At 37.9% G+C, this 13,387-nt stretch overlaps 1 pseudogene; it reads left to right on the top strand.

The window, feature by feature from the left end:
- LOC138924532 (olfactory receptor 2T8-like) overlaps positions 1–12,340 on the top strand; it is a 56,669-nt pseudogene extending 44,329 nt beyond the window's left edge.
- Positions 12,341–13,387: the final 1,047 nt, after the last annotated feature.

Below are 13,387 nucleotides of genomic sequence, written 5' to 3'. Positions count from 1 at the left end.
CACAAATGTCGACAGTTATACTTCTTCCTTTCCTATATAGATCCCTTATATTTATTTTTCCTGCCTAATTGTTCTGGCTAAAACTTCCAGAACTATATTGAATAAGAGATGAGAGAGTGTCCTTGTCTTGTTCCTGTTCTCAGAGGAATGGTTTTCAGTATTTTACCATTGAATAGGATGTCAGCTGTGGGTTTTTCATATATGGCCGCTATTATGTTAAGGTACCTTCCTTCTATATACATTTTATTGAGTGTTTTTATCCTAAATGGATTGTGGATCCTGTAAAATAACTTCTACGCACTTATTGAGATACTTATGTGAAGTTTATTCTTCATTTTGTTAACGTGCTGTATCACATTGTTCGATTTGCAGATGGTGAAGCACCCCTGCATCACTGGAAGAAATCCCACTTGATGATGGTGTATGATCCTTTCAATATATTGTGGTATTTGGCTTGCTAATATTTTGTTAAGGATTTTTCCATCTGTGTTCATCAGCAGTACTGGCCTGTGATTTTCATTTTTTGGTGTGTTGTCTTTCTCTGGTTTAGTATCAGGGTAATGTTGGCCTCATAAAATGAGTTAGGAAACATCCCATCTTCCTAAAGTTTTAGGAATAGCTTGAGAAGGATAGGTAATAAATAATCTTTGAATGTTTCATAGAATTCATCAGAGAAGACAACTGGTCCTGCATTTTTTGTTTTTGAGAGGTTTTTCATAAATATTTCAATCTCTTTAATTGTGGTTGGTCTATTCAGATTCTCTATCCTTGATTCAGTTTAGAAAGACTGTTTGATTCTAAGAATTTATCCATTTCTTCACGGTTATCTCATTAGTTATTGCATGCCTTTTCTTAGTATTCTCTGAGAATCCTTTGCATTTCTATGGTGTGTGTTGTAATTTCTTCTCTCTCATGTATGATTTTATTTATTTAAGAATTCTCATGTTTTTTCTTCGTGAGTCTAGCTAAAGATTTATCAATTTTGTTTATATTCTCAAAGAACAAGCTCTTAGTTTTATTGATCGTTTCTATTTTTTTAGTCTTTATTTTTTTGGCTCTGATTTTTATTATTTCCTTCCTTCTACCAATGTTGAGCTTTGTTTGTTCTTCTTTTTCTACTTCTGTTGGGTATACTTTAAGATGACTTATTTGAGATTTTGCTTATTTGTTGAGGTAGGCCTACACTGCTATAAATTTCCCTCTTAGTTTCATTTTTGCTGCATTCCACAAGAGTTGGGATGTGGCGTTTTCATTTTCATTTGTGTCCAGGTATTTTTTTTATTAATATTATAATAGATTACAACCTTGTGAGATTTCAGTTGTACATTATTGTCATGTTATGGGTACACCACTTCCCCCTTTGTGCCCTCCCCCCACCCCCCCTTTTCCCTGGTAACCACCGATCAGTTCTCCTTGACAATATGTTAACTTCCACCTATGAGTGGAGTCGTATAGAGTTCATCTTCCTCTGTCTGGCTTATTTCGCTTAACATAATACCCTCGAAGTCCACCCATGTTGCTGCGAATGGGCCAATTTTGTCCTTTTTTATGGCTGAGTAGTATTCCATTGTGTATATATACCATATCTTCTTTATCCAATCATCAGTTTCTGGGCATTTAGGTTGGTTCCATGTCTTGGCTATTGTAAATAATGCTGCGATGAACATAGGGGTGCAAAGGACTCTTGGGATTTCTGATTTCAGGTTCTTAGGATAGATACCCAGTAATGGGATGGGTAGGTCATAGGGTATTACTATTTTTAACTTTTTGAGAAATCTCCATACTGTTTTCCATAGTGGAAGTACCAGTTTGCATTCCCACCAACAGTGTATGAGGGTTCCTTTTTCTCCACAACCTCTCCAACATTTGCTGCTTTTGGTTTGGGATGTTATTGCCAATCTAACGGGTGTAAGGTGATATCTTAGTGTAGTTTTGTTTTGCATTTCCATGAAGATTAGCGATGATGAACATCTTTTCATGTGTCTATTGGCCATACTTATATCTTCTTTTGAGAAATGTCTGTTCGTGTCCTCTGCCCATTTTTTGATCGGGTTGTTTGTTTGTTTGTTGTTAAACTGTGTGAGTTCTTTGTATATTATGGAAATTAACCCTTTGTCGGATAAGTGGCTTGTAAATATTTTTTCGCAATTAGTGGGCTGTTTTTTCATTTCCCTCCTGTTTTCCCTTGGCTTGAAGAAGCTCTTTAGTCTGATGAAGTCCCATTTGTTTATTCTTTGTATTGTTTCCCTCGACTGAGGAGTTATAGTGTCCGAAAACATTCTTTTGAAACTGATGTCAAAGAGTGTACTGCCTATATTCTCTTCTGGAAGACTTATTGTTTCAGGCCTAATCTTTAGGTCTTTGATCCATTTTGAGTTTATTTTGGTGTGTGGTGAAAAATAATGGTCAACTTTCAATCTTTTGCATGTGGCTGTCCAGTTTTCCCAGCACCTTTTGTGGAAGAGATTTTCTTTTCTCCAGTGTAGGCCCTCTGCTCCTTTGTCGAAGATTAGCTGTCTGTAGATGTGTGGTTTTATCTCTGATCTTTCAATTCTCTTCCATTGATCTGTGCACCTGTTTTTGTACCAGTACCATGCTGTTTTGATCACTGTAGCTTTGTAGTATGTTTTGAAATCAGGGATTGTGATTCCGCCGGCTTTGTTTTTCTTGCTCAGGATTGCTTTAGCAATTCACGGTCTTTTGTTGCCCCATATGAATTTTAGGATTCTTTGTTCAATTTATGTAAAGAATGTCCTTGGGATTCTGATTGGGACAGCATTGAATCTGTAGATTGCTTTAGGTAGTATGGACATTTTAACTATGTTTGTTCTTCAAAACCATGTGCACAGAATGTCTTTCCATCTCTTTATGTCGTTGTCAATTTCTTTCAAGAAAGTCTTCTAGTTTTCATTGTATAAATCCTTCACTTCCTTGGTTAAATTTATCCCAAGGTATTTTATTCTTTTCATTGCAATTGTGAATGAGATTGAGTTCTTGAGTTCTTTTTCTGTTAGCTAATTGTTAGTGTATAGAAATGCTACTGATTTATGTATGTTGATTTTATACCCTGCTACTTCGCTGTAGTTGTTGATTGTTTCTAATAGTTTTCCTATGGATTCTTTGAGGTTTTCTATATATAAGATCATGTCGTCTGCAAACAGTGAGAGATTTACTTCTTCATTACCTATTTGGTTTCCTTTTATTTCTTTTTCCTGCTGAATTGCTCTGGCCAACACCTCCAGTACTATGTTGAATAGGAGTGGTGAAAGTGGGCACCATTGTCTTGTTCCTGTCCTCAAAAGGATTTCTTTCATTTTTTGTCCATTGAGTATGATGTTGGCTGTGGGTTTATCATATATGGCCTTTTTTATGTTGAGGTACTTTCCTTCTATACCCATTTTATTGAGGTTTTTTATCATAAATGAATGTTGGATCTTGTCGAATGCTTTCTCTGCATCTATTGAGATGATCATGTGGTTTTTGTTTCTCATTTTGTTAATGTAGTGTATCACGTTGATTCATTTGCGGATGTTGAACCATCCCTGTGCCCCTGGAATAAATCCCACTTGATCATGGTATATAATCTTTTTGATGTATTGCTGTATTTGGTTTGCCAAAATTTTGTTGAGGATTTTTGCATCTATGTTCATCAGTGATATCAGCCTGTAGTTCTTCTTTGTGTGGTCTTGTCAGGTTTGGGGATCAGAGTGATGTTGGCTTCATAGAATGTGTTAGGGAGTACTCCATCTTCTTCAATTTTCTCGAATAGTTTGAGAAGGATAGGTATTAAATCTTCTTTGAATGTTTGGTAGAATTCTCCAGAGAAGCCGTCTAGTCCTGGACTCTTATTTTTGGGGAGGTTTTTGATTACCGTTTCTATTTCCTTACTTGTGATTGGCCTATTCAGATTCTCCATTTCTCCTGATTCAGTTTGGGGAGGTTGTAGGAGTCTAGGAATTTCTCCATTTCTTCTAGGTTGTTCAATTTGTTGGCATATAGTTTTTCATAGTATTCTCTTATGGTCTCTTGTATTTCATTGGTATCTGCTGTGATTTCTCCTGTCTCATTCCTAATTTTATTTATTTGAGATTTCTCTCTTCTTTTCTTTGTGATCCTGGCTAAGGGTTTGTGGATTTTGTTAATTTTTTTGAATAACCAACTCTTTGTTTCATTGATCCTTTCTACTGTCATTTTTGTTTCAATATCGTTTATTTCTGCTCTTATTTTTATTATTTCCCTCCTTCTACTGACTCTGGGCTTTGTTTGTTCTTCTTTTTCTAGTTCTGTTAGGTGTCGTTTGAGGTTCCTTATGTGAGCTTTTTCTTGTTTAGTGAGGTGAGCCTGTATTGCAATGAATTTCCCTCTTAGGACTGCTTTTGCTGCATCCCAAATGATTTGGTATGTCGTGTTCTCATTTTCATTTGTCTCCAGATAATATTTGATTTCTTCTTTTATTTTTTCAATAATCCATTGTTTTTCAGAAGTGTGTTGTTTAGTCTCCACATTTTTGCACCTTTCTCTGCTTTGTTCTTGTAGTTGATTTCTAGTTTCATAGCATTATGATCAGAAAAGATGCTTGATATTATTTCAACTCTCTTGTATTTATTGATGCTTGCTTTGTTTCCCAAAATATGGTCAATCCTTGAGAATGTTCCCTGTGCACTTGAGACGAATGTGTAACCTACTGTTTTTGGATAAGTGCTCTCTATATATCTCTTAAGTCCATCTGGTCTAATTTTTCATTTAATTCTATTATTTCCTTGTTGATTTTCTGTCTGGATGTTCTGTCCATTGGTGTTAATGGTGTGTTGAGGTCCCCTGCTATTATTGTATTGTTGTTGATGTTTTCTTTTAGTTCTGTTAAGAGTTGCTTTACAAGTTTTGGTGCTCCTGTGTTGGGTGCGTACATGTTTATAAGTGTTATATCTTCTTGATGGAGAGTCCCTTTTATCATTATATACTGTCCCTCTTTGTCTTTCTTTACCTGTTTTGCTTTGAAGTCTACTTTGTCTGATATTAGTATAGCGACACCTGCTTTCTTGTGTTCATTATTAGCTTGGAGTATTGTTCTCCATCCCTTCACTCTGAGTCTGTGTTTGTCTTTGGGGCTGAGGTGTGTTTCCTGGAGGCAGCATATTATTGGGTCTTGTTCTTTGATCCATCCTGCCACTCTGTGTCTTTTGATTGGGGAGTTCGATCCATTTACATTTGGAGTGATTATTGAGATGTGGGGGCCTACCACTGCCATTTTATGTCTTGTTTTCCGGTTTTCTTCAATTTCCTTTCTTTCTCATCCCATGGTTTAATCTGTTCTGATGAAGAGCTGCTACTCTCTGTTGTTGTCTTTCTACTTATCTCCTCTGCTCTTGGTTTTGTAGCCCCTTTCCTTTTTCTGATTTTTCAGGAATGAGGGATTTCCTAAGGATTTCCTGAAAAGAAGGTTTTGTGGCAATGAACTCCCTTAATTTTTGTTTATCTGGGAAAGTTTTTATTTCTCCATCGTATTTGAAGGACATTTTCGCTGAGTAGAGAATTCTCGGCTGTAAGTTTTTGTCCTTCAGATTTTTGAATACATCATTCCACTCTCTTCTAGCCTGTAAATTTTCTGCTGAGAAATCTGCTGATAGCCTGATGGGGGTTCCTTTGTAGGTTAATTTCTTCTGCCTGGCTGCCCTTAGTACTTTCTCCTTGTCATTGACTTTTGCTAGCTTCACTACCATATGCCGTGGGGTTGGTCTTCTTGCATTGATAAAGTTTGGAGATCTATTGGCTTCTGTCACATGAAGTTCCATCTCTCTCACCAGATTTGGGAAGTTCTCAGCCATTATTTCTTTGAATAGGCTTTCTGCCCCTTTCTCCTTCTCTTCTCCCTCTGGTATACCTATAATCCTTACGTTGCATCTCCTAATTGTGTCTGATAATTCTCAGAGAGTTTCTTCATTTCTTTTTAGTCTTAATTCTCTCTCCTCCTCTTCCTGCAGCATTTCTATATTTCCATCTTCCAAATTGCTAATTCTTTCCTCCATATTATTGGTCCTACTGTTCAGTGCATCTAGATTTTTCTTAATCTCCTCTATTGTGTTCTTCATTTCCAGTATTTCTGTTTGGTTCTTCTTTATAGTATCAAACTCTTTTGTGACAAAGCTACTGAACTCGTTGACTTGTCTATCTGAATTCTCTTTTAACTCATTATTTTAATGATGACTGTTTTGAAGTCATCGTCATTTAGGTTATATATTTCATTTTCTTTGGGATTGTTTTCTGTGTATTTGTTATTTTCCTTCTGTTCTGGAGATTTAATGTATTTTTTCATATTGCTTGATGTTGTAGATTTGGGCCTCTGCATAGAGATAGAGTTTAGTTACTCCTTCCATGTGTTTCTGCTGGTGTGGTGGGGGAGCAGCTGTTTATACTGCACCAACCAGGAACCCTATCAGCTGTTGTTAACTGGGACTTGGCCCCTCCTCATAGTCACAGTGGTCCTGTGGGCTCCCTCTTCTGCTGTGGGGGCCATCAAGGGTGGGCTTCAGGCTGCTGGTGCCTACTGTTGCAGCCCACCTAGACGTGCTCCCTCCTTGGGGTCTGCAATGGTGTTATGGGCTTTTCCAGCGGCCCGGGTAGCATCACTTATATTTGCTGCTCCATCACTGTCGGCACCCACAAAATCTCACTTGTCCACTATGGGTCACAGCAGAGCTATTGGCATCTTCTACAGTCTGTGGTTAGCTCACCTAGGTATGCTACTTTTGTCCCGGGGTCTTCCAGCCTTGTGGCTGCCGGATGGGTGCTCTCTACTAGTGCTGTGCAGAGGCTTTCACTGAGGCTGCTCTGAGACTGTAGGGTTTCCCCCTAGGCTAAGGAGCCTCATCGCTGGAAATCCACTCTGCCCCAGTCCTGTCCCCCAGGATCTCAGGGATAGCCATCTGGGGGATAGCCAGAGACCTTGATTTCAGTGGTAGCTGGCCGGCTGATGCCCTGCCTGATATTCTCCTCTCCAGGAGACTCCCAGTGTTGTGGATGCTGGATAGGGCCTCTCTGCTAATGGCAGACAGAGAGTTTTGTCTGCTGCCCGTGCTGAACTCTGGAGCTACCCTCCTGGGCTGTGTAGCCAGCCGCTGTAGCTCCACCCAGCCCCAGTCCTCTCTGAGGAGATCTCCAGCAGTCCTGAGCCCCACCGGGCAGGCAGCGGCAGCCGGTAGGCCATGGCGCTGCTTGGGACTCTCTCCGGTACCTTCCTGGCATTGTGAATGCTGGGAAGTTCCCCTCCACTAATGGAAGACAGAGACTTTTGTCTGCTGCCTGGGCAGAACTCTGGAGCTTCCCCCCCAGGCTGCAGAGCCAGCCGCTGGAGCTCCACCCAGCCTCAGTCCTCTCCGAGATCTCCAGCAATCCTGTGCCCTGCTGGGCAGGCAGTGGCAGCTGGGGGGCTGCTGTGCCCTCTGGGATTCTCTCCTGGATGCTCCGGGTGCCGTGGACACCAGGCGGGGCCTCCCCACCAATGGCAGGGTGAGGCTCTCCCCACGGACTCAGGTGTGTAATTCTGGAACTTCCCTCTGGGTTTAGGAGTAATTGCAGGGAGCTTAGGTAGGGCTCTGGTCACCTGTTTCCACCGTCGCTCCTCTGGTGTGCGCTCCCTCCTGCCCTAGGTGTGTGTTGATGTTCTAGGGGCATCTGTTGGAAGAAAGACGCTTGCAGGTACTAGGCTGTTTGGTCAGGGTCAGAGAGTTTTCACCTATCTCTACCTCCTCCCAGAGGGAAGTCCGTCTGCCTTCCAATGTATAGCCACGTGGGTCTCTCAGACGTTCTGGGATGCTATATGGATATCCTTTGTTAAGTGATGAATGTCCAAATAATTGTAGACTTGAAGGGGGCGAGACAAAGAGGACTACTCACAGTGCCATCCTGTCTCCAGGTATTTTTTGATTTCTCCTCTGATTTTTTATTTTACCCAATAGTTGTTCAGTGGTCTGTTGTTTAATCTCCACATATTTATGCCTTTCTCAGAGTTTTTCTTGTGGTTGATTTCTAGTTTCATAGTGTTGTGGTCAAAAACATGCTTTATATGCTTTCAGTCTTAGATTTATTGAGTCTTGTTTTGTTGACTTGTTGGTCTATCTCTATCTCTGAGGTTGTTCTACATGCATGTGAGAAAAATGTGTATTCTGCTGTTTTTCGATAGAATATTCTACGTATGTCTACTAAGTCCATCAGGTCTAGTGTTTCATTACAGGTCTCTGTTGACTTTTTGTCTGGACATTTGATCGATTGATATACATAGGGTGTTATGGCACCCTACTATTATTATAATGCTACCAATTCTCCCTGTAGGTCTGGTAATAGTTGCTCTATATCCTTTGGTGCTCCTGTGTTAGGGGCATATAAATTCATAAGTGTTATGCCCTCTTGGTTGAATGTTCCTCTTATTATTATATACTGGATCTCTTTGTCTCTCATCATATTTTTTATCTTGAAGTCTGCATGTTTGATAGAAGTATGGCCCTGCCTACTTTCTTTTGTTTGCCATTTGCTTGGACTATCATCTTCCATTTCTTCACTCTGAGACTATGTTTATCTTTAGAGCTGAGATTTGTTTCTGAGAGGCAGCAAATTACTGGGACTTGTTTTTTAATCCACCCACTTACTGTGTCTCTTTTCATGGGATAAGTCAATCTATTTATATTTTAAGTAATTGCTGATTTAAGAGGGCACATTATCTCTTGTTTTCTGGTTGTTCTATATTTCTGTTGTTTCCTTTCCTTTGTTTTTAATGACTGCCTTTCAATTTGGTGGTTTTCTGTGGTGATTTTCTCATTATTTATGATTTTTGTCTCTGCTCTGATTCTCCGTTTAGTTGTTGCCTTGAAGTTTGTATAAAAGATCTCAGATTAGATAGTCCATTTTCTGATAGCCTCTTATCTCCATTAGCCTAAGCATCTTCTATTACTTTCCTTTTCCCCTTATAAGTTATTGCTGTCAAAAATAATTTTTTGTGTTATGAGTTTATGACTAAATTGAAATGTTTATAGCTATATTGATGCTTTCCTTCTCTATATGTTTATGTTATAATTAAGTGTTTGATAACTTGTTCTGATGGACTGTTGCAATTTTCTGATTTTGTGTATATATCTCCTTGCTCAAAATTTTGTAAACCTTTACCTTTCATTTCAGGTATGAGTACTTCCTTCATCATTTCTGGTAAGGGAGGTCTAGTAGCAGTGGATTCCCTCAGCTTTTGTTTATCTGAGAAAGTTTTTGTTCCTCCATCATATCTGAAAGCTAGGTTTGTTGGATAGATTATTCTTGGCTGAAACGTTTTGCTTTTCAGTATTTTGAATATATCATTCCATTCTCTCCCATCCTGAAACTTTTCTGCTGAGAAAAGTGCTAAAATCATGATAGGGGCTCCTTTGTAAGTTATTTTCATCTCTCTTGATGCCCTTCAGTTTTTTCTTTGTTGTTGGCTTTTTCTAGTTTTAATGTCATATGCCTTGGAAAAAGGCTTTTTGCATTGATGTAATTAGGACTTCTATTGGCCTTATGTACTTGTCAGCCCAGTTTCTTCCACATCTTTGGGAATTTCTCAGTTAGTATCTTTCTGAACATGCTGTCTGCTACTTTCCCCCTCCCTTCTCCCTCTGGAATACCTGCAATCCTTATATTGTATTTTGTAATTGAATCAGATATTTCTCAAATAATTTATTCATGTTGTTAAAATCTTAGTTCTCTCTCCTCCCCCACAGGAAGCAATTTTATATTTCTGTCCTCTTATTCACTAATTCTGTCCTGCATAACTTCAGATCTATTTTTTATGATTTCTAAATTACTTTTTATCTAATTAATTGTGTTCTTCATATTCATAATTTCTTTCATTTTTTGTCATTGTTGTTTTACAGCTTCACTCTTTTTTGGTGAAGTATTCTGTCCTACCATTAATTTTAATCCTGAGCCCATTGAACTGCCATTCTGAGTTTTCTTTTAACTCATTGTGTTTCTCTGTGACAACTATTTTGGTTTCTCTATCATTTAGATTGTAAAGTTCTATGACCTCAAGATAGGTTTGTGGAGACTTGGTATTTTTCTTCTCTGAATTGTTACCATAGGCCTTCATGATGCTTGATGAATTGATCCTTTGCTGGTACATTTGTCATAATATCAGGTCAGAGATTCCACATGCCACCACTGGGGAGGACAGGAGCTGTTATTTCTAATCCTTCCCCATCTGCTGGTAGTTGTGCAAGTATGGCCACTCTGCACTTGCGTGGACTGGCTGCAACCACTTAGCTGGTTGCACTCAGTGGGTGGTGCCTCTGCACTTGTCAGGAAGATTGCTGTCCTGTGGGTGGGGCCACTTCACTTCCAGGTAGTTCAGCTGAGCTGCTGCACAAGATGGGATGGGTGCCTATGTGGGGCCAAGCCTTGACACTCAGTGGAGAGTGATCCCATGGGCAGGGTAGCTGCTGAAAGGTCAGCACTGCTGAAGGATGGGCTACCATTCTGAAAGCATTTGCATGTGAGCCAGTTTGCCCTCACCTCCTCTCACAGGTTTTCTGGATTCTGTGAGGACCTGTAACCTGCATTACTCCCATTTTGGAGGGGGAAAGTTCTGCTCCCATAGTTTCACTGCTTCCTGGGGATCCAGTCCACTAACCCTGAGATTTATGGCTAATGGATACTCAGCCAACTTTTTGTGCTATGTAAGGAATCCTATGTTGGTTAACAAATGTCTGTTTAGCTGTAAATTAGAAGGGAAAGAAAAAGGGAAAAATTCACTCCACCAAGATGCTGATGTCACTCCAAAACTTTGAAGTTTCACTGTGTTAAACTAACTGATGGAAAATTCATTGAATGTCCAGGTCATCTCTAAAAAAGATAAAATATTAGACACTAATTACTAAATATAGGTTTATTTACATTTGGCTTCTTATTACAGACAAAATAAAAGATGTTTGGATCTATTAGTAACCACGTCTTGTATTTTAATAAAAGATTGTACTATAAAGTTGCATATTTCTAGAAATTACAAAAGTACTTATAAATTTGCCAATCCACAGAATGCTGACATAAAATACAGTTTATAACTGCTTATTTCTTAGTTTTCATTAAAAGGTGAGGTCTGCCATGGCTAAGAATTCAAATTATTATATGTGATTAAAACTACTAAAGTTAACAAAGAAAATATATTACTATTCAAGAAAAGTGACATGTGGGCCTGGCCCCGTGGCCAAGCGGTTAAGATCGCACACTCTGCTGCAGGCGGCCCAGTGTTTCCTTGGTTTGAATCCTGGGCACGGACATGGCACTGCTCATCAAACCATGCTGAGGCAGTGTCCCACATGGCACAACTAGAAGGACCCACAACAAAGAATATACAACTATGTACAGGGGGTCTTTGTGGAGAAAAAGGAAAAAAAAATGAAAGCTTAAAAAAATAAAAGTGACATGTATGATTTCAGTAAAGAAGTTATAAAGAATTAATATATTTTTGTTTGTTTTGTTGAGAAAGAGAAACTTCTTCTTATAAAAGGAAGGAAGACATGGGACAAATTCTGAGTGTAAAAAGAAGGTTATAGAAGATTACAGGAAAAACACTTGGTGGAAAGAATTTGGTCAGATTGGCTGAGTTAAAAAGAATTTATTTAAGTAAATGCTCAAAAGTAGAGTGGACCAAAATTAGAATTTGTTTTTCTTTCTCATAAAAAGGTAATTTTCTTAAACTTTAAGCCTTCTCTTGATAAAGATATTATACATTTTTTCTTTGAGTAGTTTAATAGAAGAGTAGGGATTTTATGTTTTATCAAAATAAATTTCCTGTGCTGTTTTTGTCAGGTCTTTAATCACAGCTGCTTAGACTTTTCTTACAGTGATTTAACTTTCTCTGTTAACCTGAAAGGATTTCAATGTCACTTAGTTTAAATGGATAACTAAGAATTGTTTCATGGGGAGCTATTATATTGTGTGGACAAATGTTATTAACATGTGTTTAAAAAATTATATAACATTCCTAAAATTCTGATATATCCTAGTGGTCAGTCATAATTCTCGTTACTATCTTAAAATACTATTTCACAAAATAACCAAATTTCTTTGTCAATTGCCATTTTGAAGTCTTTTGTCATTTACACACAGTTTTGTCTTACCTTGTTTTTTTCAAATATGTTTCATCTTCAGAGAGAATGATGGAAAGGACTCTAAAAATTCCTCTAGAATGCAGGATTCTGACAAATTTTTAGATCATCAAACTGAACTGTGTAAGAAGTTAGAGAACTCTAATGGAAAAACTGATGACTACATGAACCTGCTAATAGAAGATCAAGATAAAGATTTGATTACATTGGTCTAAATGAACTGATGAGTCTGATTATAATTTTTATGACTTTTCATTTGAAATATTGCTGACTTTTTAATGTTTCACTTCTTCAGGTTATAGAAAACTTTTTTGTCTTTTCTCTTAAGCTAACTTATGACTTATAACAATTTGGTAAATTATACCTTTGTAAGCAGAATTAAAACATTTATCTTTTTGCCTGTACCTGATCACTACAAAATCTGAGAAGTGCTAGCTGTGGGTATTCTTATTTTCATGGCAATAGAGTTATTTGTATAAGTTCGATAAGAATCTGTTCTCCTTATAACAGCACACAATTGGAAACATTGGTAATATTACCAAGCTTTGAGTAGAATATTATATATGAGAGAAACATGCATAGATTCAGATGCTACTGAACAACTATTGGTTCAATGAAGAAATCAAAGAAGAAATTAAAAAGTAGCTTGAGACAAAGGAAAATGAAAATAGAACATGCAGGAATTTATGAGATAGAGCAGAAGTGGTTCTAAGAGGAGATTTTATAGCACTACATGCCTACCTCAACAAACAAAAAAAATACCCCCCAAAAATCTAAAGTTGTGCCTAAGGAACTGGGAAATAAGGGAGACACAGGCCCAAATCAGTAGAAGGAAGGAAATAATAAAACTCAGAGAAGAACTAAATGAAATAGAAACTTAAAAAGCAATAGAAAAAATCAATGAAACTAAGTGGTGTTTCTTAGAAAACAATAAACAAAATTGGTGAACCTTTAGCTAGACTCACCAAGAAAAAAGAGAGTTGCCTCAAATAAAATCAGAAGTGACAGTGGAGAAAATACAATGGGCACCTCAGAAATACAAAATATTATACAAGAATACTATGAAAAGCTGTACACCAAAAAATTGGATATCTAGAAGAAATGGACAAATTCTTAGAATTATACAACCTTTGAAAGCTGAATCAAGAATAAATAGAGAATTTGAATATACCAATCACCAATAAGAAGGTCAAAACTGTAATAAAAAATCTCCCCCAAAATAAAAATCTAGGAACAGATGGCTTCCCCAGTAAATTCTACTA

The sequence above is a fragment of the Equus caballus genome, chromosome 6 (assembly GCF_041296265.1).
Source record: "Equus caballus isolate H_3958 breed thoroughbred chromosome 6, TB-T2T, whole genome shotgun sequence".
NCBI classification, from domain to species: domain Eukaryota; kingdom Metazoa; phylum Chordata; class Mammalia; order Perissodactyla; family Equidae; genus Equus; species Equus caballus.
This window is presented reverse-complemented; position numbering and strand designations above follow the sequence as displayed.